We start from the raw sequence: 7,735 nt of genomic DNA, 5'->3' as shown, positions 1-7,735 counted from the left end.
ACTACACAATATTGAGCAAATCAACTTGAGTTTCTTTCATCTAGCTAAGTAAATATATCTCATATGTATAACAGTCTGGTGTAGCCACTGGCAGGAAGGAATTCAGGGGAGGAAATCCCCCTCATGCACAGTCATAGGGGAGGTGAGTAAGGGGAAAATTGGATGAAGGGAAGAATGGGAGGATACAAAGACTAGGATAACCATTGAGTTGTAACAAGAATAAATTAATAACAAATAAAACAAATAAAACAGACAAAGAGGAGGGGAATAGGGGAAAAGTGGGAGGGAGGGAGGAATGGGAGGATACAAAGGATGGGTTAACAACTGAGGTGTAATATGAATAAATTAACAAAATATTTTTAAAAAAAGGAATTCCTATATCTGTAGTTACTCACATATTTGGGGCCTTGAAACAAACAAATGTTGATTGCTCACAACTATGAATAGAAATAAAGAAAGGGGAACTACATACAGATGTATAATGTAAATGTATAAAATAAATATAGAGGTGACAAAAAATATAGAGGTGAGGATTGAATATTGCCAAAGTGGCATTTACTGTGTCTTTGCTGAAACTTGGCTGTGTCAAAACTCATATGAAATATTATTTGAGGAGTTTAGTCAAACTTTATTTTAACTTACCCATGGTATGTTATTTCCTGGTTCTTGGAGGAAATGCAGACTCTAAGCCTGTATGCTATTTCAAGTGAAGCTGAGAACCACTGCCTGAAGTTGTTTTGCATTGCTATGAGCATACTGTATAGAAATCAAAGGAGTCCTAAGTTACATCTTCTGCTTTCTCTACATGTGAAAGCTACAAATACCCTTGGACCAGGTGCTTAAAGTACATGAATCTACAACATGTTCAAATACAACTATCACTGAATCTCCTCAAACTATTCAAGAAAAATAGAAAGTAAAAAAATACTTCCAAATTTCTTTTAGGAAGGCTTAGCATAGAAGACAAGTTGTGTGGGCTGCATGATGCAAAGCCAAAGAGATGCAGCTGATCAAGGTAACTGTAGCATAGGAGATTGTGAGTAAATCTCAGATGAAGAACACTGAGCTGCTGGGTCACATACTGTTGGGAGCACTGCTGTACTTTGTTTAGATTTTGGCTACTTCCTGGTTTTTCATTCTTGCAACAAGAAGTATGTTACTCATGTTATATTTTACATATTTAAAATCCCAGATCATTCTATTTTACCAATAAAGACTGAGGAGCCAGATGGGAAAAACATGCCAGCTCAGAGAGGCAGAGAACATACCTAGCTGAATTTCCTACTGAGCTCATGTCATGTTGGGAATGGCCCAGAGGCTCACTAGCTCAACTGACAGCCCAAGAGAAAAAGCCAAAACTCCCCAGGCCAAAGGCTTGTTAGATCAATGCCCAAAACCCTAAAAGCCAAGGAGGTGAGGAGCTCAAGAGCTAGAGAGCTAAGAGACAAAGAGCTAAGGAGCTAAAGCTAAAATCCCAAGAGTAAAGCCCAAGAGCCAAGAGCATCAAAGACCCCCTTCTACTTCTGCATGCTGTCTTAAATATCCTTCAACTCAAAGTTCCTCCTACTCTTTAATCCCTGTCAGATCATTTCTTGCTCTGACTCTTGACCTAGGGTTTACTTTATTAAATCCTGTGCACAGATAGCTCTTGGATTAAAGGTGTGTATAAGGCTGGCTGAATCATACCTTAATCACCTCTTTGCAATAAAACAGAAAGTTCTTTGATTAAGGGTGTGTTAGGGCTCAACAAGGAACAGGAATTTATAGTTCAATCTCAGAGATCACAATGGCAGATTTTTACAGTTCAAAATCTCATGGATCATATTGATATCTAATATCCTGCAATGTTACAGACTCTAAAGTTTCAAGATTCTGGATTGTTAGAAATTCTTCAGATATTTTTAAAAGACTGAACTTTTTGGTTGTTTTAAATTTTAAAGAGTGTGATTTACTTTAGTTAATTGTCGAATTACATGTTATTAATATCGACATGAAATTTTAGTAGCATACAAGAAAGAAAATGATATTGTTTAATAGTGGTATAGTTTGTGTCAACTCGAAAGATAAAAGTAAAATTGTGCTAGCTGTGTTTTTACCAAATGGACACAAAACTAGACATATTTGAGAAGAGAAGACATGGATTGAGAAATTTCTTCCATCATATTGACCTATAGACCAGTCTATGGAAAATTCTTTTGAAGACAGATCAATGCGGGTGATCATGTGGCTATTGCTTCACACACAGCTGCTTTGTCCTAGGTCGTATAATATCTCAAACAGAAAAAGCACTGAGGAGCTAGGAAATACACAATTTACTGCCATGTTCTCTGCTTCTGTTCCTCTCTCCAGGTTCCTGCCATGGGTCCTTTTCTTGTATTGTTTGTTTCTTTTTGGTTTGATAATGGACTGTAACATGGAGTGCAAATAAACATTTTCCCCACAGAGTTGCATTTTTCTCAGTTGAAAAAAAGGAAACAAAGACAAATTTTATGGGAGTAAATAACTTCTAGGTGATTAGATTTACATCTTATTCAACAAGATGAAACTCATACCTGACTCCAATATTAGGCCAAGAAAATATGCTTGAGTCTCTGATTATTTCTTTTTTCTCTGTTCCTCAACCTCTCAACAACTGTTTTGTCTAGGCAGTTATTCAATTCATGATTAGTTTCCATTATCCACCATTCACTGCCTCCTCAATTCTCCCTACCAGAGATCCACATCTCTTCTCTATTTGCCTTTCCCAGAGCTAGTCTGCAGGAGCAGCAAGGGATTTCTTCTGTTTTCATGAAGTTGTAGAATTTCTGTTGTTTGAATCCAACTTTAATGTATGGTGATCTGATAAAATACAAGGTATCTTGTCAATTCACATGAGGCTATCTTTGTGGTTGACTAAATTTTCAATTCTGGAGAAGCTTCTGTGAGGTGCTGAGAAGAAGATACATTCTTTTTTATTTTGAAGAAAAGCTCTGTAGATATCTGTTGCATTCATTTGACTCATGATATCTGTTTTTTTTATTATTTCTCTTTAGTTTCTGTCTCAATATCCTGTCTTTTGGTGAGAATAGGGTGTTGATGTCTCCCACTATTAATGTGTGGGTAGTCAGAAAGTAAGATTTAAGTTTTAGAAATGTTTTTTTACAAGTGTTGGTGTCCTTGTATTTATGGCAATGATCTTGATAATATGAGTGGTCTTCTTTTTGGCTTTTTGTTGTTGTTGTTGTTGTTGTTATTGTTCTTGAGTATGAAGTGGCCTATACCATTTGTAAATTTATTTTTGTTGAAATTCTATTTTATTAGATATTAAATTGATACTTCTGCTTGATTCTTGGGTACATTTGCTTGGAATACCTTTTTTTCCAGCCCTTTACTCTTAGATAATATCTATCTTTGTTGCTGAGGTGTGTTTATTACATTAAGCATCCTGTTTAAGCATACCTTTTTTTGGCTTGTGTCATTTCTTTAACTCCTAGAACTGCAACCTTTGCCTTTATTCTTCTTAAAATTGTTTCATCTTACAACAAAATACATACATATACATGAAGAATCTTTTGAACAAGTAACCTTTTGAAACTCACACTGAAGAAAAACAAATGTGATTAAAAAAAAAAACAAGTCTGGCATAAGGCATGTAAAACACTGAAAAGGGCAGGGTCTCCCTGTATTGACAGTCTGTGGCTGTAGAATCAACTTGATTTGAGAAAAAGCTATTGAAACCTCCGTTTCAGATTGCCATTCTTCTACGCAGATTTGTGTAGTGAATTCATATAGGAAGTTGAACCTTAAGCCCCATTAGAAACAACCATTTTTATGGAGCCTGCTGGCAAGTTAACATTTGGCCTCTGTGTCTCCTGAAGATCATGTTCCCCATCTAGCATTGGATTCCACATGGTACTGTTTAAGTAGAGCCCTCATCTGAAGTAAAGCACACCCCATATCGTTTTATTGGGAATTGTGTTTATCGAGGTAGAGAGATATGAATGGCTAATGATGGTTAGTTCCTGTTATTTGTATTTCGGTAGAGGTTCACTTTCTCTCTCTCTTTCTCTCTCTCTCTCTCTCTCTCTCTCTCTCTCTCTCTCTCTCTCTCTCTCTCTCTCTCTCTCTCTTTGTGTGTGTGTGTGTGTGTGTGCTTGTGCTTCCTCCTTCTGCTTTTGCTGCAGTGGTCTTATTTGTATCCTGTGTTTTCTTTGGTTAAATAAACTTCTTGTCTTGGAGTTATTCTTCTAGTATCTTTTTTAGGGTTAGGTGTTTGCACAAATATTGCTTAACTTTGGTTTTGACAAGGAATATCTTGTTATCACCATTGATACTCTGCCTCTGTAGGTTACTTGGTCTTTTTCCTTAGCAGCTTTCAATATTCTTTCTTTGTTCTGTACATTTAGTATTTTTATTATAATGTGGCAGTAGGACTTCCTTTTCTGGTCTAATCAATTTGGTGTTTCTTAGGCTTCTCGTATGTTTATAAGCTACTCTTTCTTTAGATTGGGGATATTTTCTTCTATGATTTTGTTGAAACAATTTTCTCTTCCATGCAGCTGGGAATATCCTCTTTCTTTTATTTCTATAATTCTTAAAATTTGTCTTTTCATAGCATCCCTAATTTTTTGGATGATTTGTGCCAGGTGCCTTTTTGAATTAATGTTTTCTTTGACAGATGTATCAGTTTCTTCAACTGTATCTTTTGAACTTAAGAATCTCTCCTCCATCTCTTGTATTCTGTTCATGATGCATACATTTCTCATTTGGATTCTTTTTCCTAAATTTCCATCTCCTGGATTCTGTCAGTTTTTGTTTTCTTTTTTGTTTCTATTTACATTGTCAGGATTTGAGCCATTTGGGTCATTTTTTTTCACCCGTATGATTGTATTTTCCCATATTTCTTTAAGAGATTTTATTCTTTTCGTTTTTAAAGGTCTCTTTCATCTTCATAAGGATAGATTTAAGATAATTTTCCTATGTTTCTGTTGTGTAAGGATATCCAGGGCTTCTTGTAGTAAGATTCCTTTGTTCTGATGGTGCAATTTTGTCATAGGTATTGTTGATTGTGTTGTTTTGCTGCCCTGTTACCCACGTAGTTGTCCCTCTTTTGCAGTGAGTGTTTCTGCTGTTTGCTGGGGTACTGAAAGGTGACTAGAGTCCTGAGTCAGAGACTGGGCACTCTTGGAATCTGGCATCACTATCTTGGTAAGGTGGGTAGATCCATGGGCTGGCGGGTAGAACTTTGTGTCCCTGGATGCATGGTTGCCTTCCTTGGGAACCATGCCTAGGTAAAGCCATGCTTCAGAGGCTGGATAATCCTGTGGCTCAGGTGCCCTCCTCAGGATGGCTGATAGAATTCTCAGATGGATTCTTCAGGGAAGCATGTAGAGACTTGGGAAGAAAACTGTATGAACCAGAGTCCCTGGAGCCCTCCTCAGGAGGAGAGCTATAGATTTGGTCCACAGAGTTTATCTTTCTATTTGCATTGTAGAATGCTTTTTAAAAATGTTCTCTTTTTTCCTGTGTTCTCATAAATACTGACAAATATTGGGCTGATTATTAGTATATTTTTCATAATATATGCATGCATTATTTTCAAAATCCTTAACTTATGAACCCATAGTCATTTCCCAAGACTGGGGTACCCAAAGGAATCAAGACAGCCTAGGAGGTGGGGCTTATGTGTCAACAGGAAAAATGACCTAGCCGGGACTGGGCTTGGTGTAGGAACACCAAGGGTATGGCATCTACCACAGGTTGAGTTCTGAGCTGAACATGGAAATATAAACCAGATAGTCATAGAAAGGAACACAGAATTTAAATAATAAAACAAATCTCCATTAAGTGAGAAAAATAGAGAGATTAAAAGATAAAGTATATTACATATTAAAAACTGAAAAATGTTATAGAATTGGGCATTGTACACTGTATAATTTTTATAGTCACCATACCAAAAAGCATGTTCAATCATAGCTCAATTTTATATATCATTTTAAAGAAAATCAAAAGAAGTCAGACTTAGAGAGAAAGGAGACTGAAAAACTAAATGTTAAAATGAAGGTTGTAAAAACAGAGATTAGAATACTCCTTAAACCACAATTAAAATTCTTTAGGGAAACCAGGCTTGACAGCCCCTGCCTTTAATTTCAGCACTCTGGAAACAGAAGTAGGTGGATCGTTCTGAGTTCAAATCCAGCTTGGTGTACAAAGACAGTCTAGGACAGTCTGGGCTATTAAGCAGAGACACCCTGTCTCATTAAAATGAGGAGTTTCACTGAAATCCAATATACGGCCTACAGTGCCACCTTGTGACAAAATTGAAGAATGCTATCCCATTGAGACACTAGAGGCTTCAGTGATAAACCATCATAATGAGAATATGTTATATTTTCAAAATCAATTAATAGATAAAGGTCAATATGATGAATTTAAAATACATGTTCTCAAGTCTAATACATGCAGTAAACATTGAACCCCTGCTCAGATCTAGCCAATGGACAAGACATCCACAGTTGTATGAGGAGAGAGGACTGACACTGACATGCACACTGGTGCCCCATATTTCACCACTTCCCCTTGGTGGCACTCAAAAAAGGGATAAGCAGGCTACCAAAATGAGACTTGATGGCCTGTGACTGTATGGGGTGGGAGGAGGTCCCCTTCAGTCACAAACCTATGGGAGGGGAATAGAGTGCAAGTGGAAGGGAGGGAAAATGGGAGGATACAAGTGAGGAGAAACAATTGAGATTTAAATGAATAAATTAATTAAATAAAATTTAAGAATTTACAGGTTTTATTAATGTCACCTTAAAGCAATTGCTTACCATAGCTTAAGTGTTCCATTTTGCAGAGTTTCTATAAAGAAAACATGGGTACCATAACATACAGTCTTATAGAGAACTTCAGGGGGCTTTTGTCTTGAGTTCTGAAAAGGATGATTCAGAGATTGTACATTAATTAGAGGTAATTGCTTACTTGCAAATGCATTTACAAATTGAATCTGATGATGCCTCAATATATGTATCCTATAGAATACAACAATTATTTAGAAACTGTAACATAGAAAATGTTACAAATAGATCTTACAGTCATACAGGGTAAGCAATTATAGAAAAATCTAATGGGACATTTAAATGAAATGGTCATAAACTAAAAGGAATAAATCGTATCTTCTAGAAACCACTTTTAAAAGGTTTGATTTCTTTTAAAATTTGGACAAGTGTGAGCAATCTGTTGACACATGATATGAAATATTGAGTAATCTTATATTCAATGTTGTTACATATAACACCCAGTTAATACAGTCATGAAATAGTACCAGGAATAGTTGTAATAGTGAAAGTTATTAGCCAAAATTATTCAAATTATACTACCTTCCATACAGATGATATTAGTCACATGATTATTTATTTAGGATTGACTCAATACAAATAGCACACAGGTAGTTTTTTTCACTTCATTTCCTGTCACCTTATGTAATGAAATGAAAGTTCTTAGAGGACATTTGTGTTGCTTTTAAAAATTCAGTAATTAAGTCCCTTGCCACTAGGCTGATGATTTTTCATCCTCATGATCCAACTCCTAGATTTTGTCCTTGAGAAGGTGACCAACTTCTAGAAGATATATACTGATATCCATGAACTAAAACATAAAACATGTTGCAAAATAATTAAAGAAAATATAATGAAATCTCAACACAGCACCCAAATGTCAGCTCTCGATCATTTTACTGGCAGATCATGGGACTGGAATC

The sequence above is a fragment of the Acomys russatus genome, unplaced genomic scaffold, assembly GCF_903995435.1.
Source record: "Acomys russatus unplaced genomic scaffold, mAcoRus1.1, whole genome shotgun sequence".
Taxonomy (NCBI): Eukaryota; Metazoa; Chordata; class Mammalia; order Rodentia; family Muridae; genus Acomys; species Acomys russatus.
The sequence above is the reverse complement of the archived record's forward strand: the minus strand, read 5'-3'. Positions refer to the sequence as shown.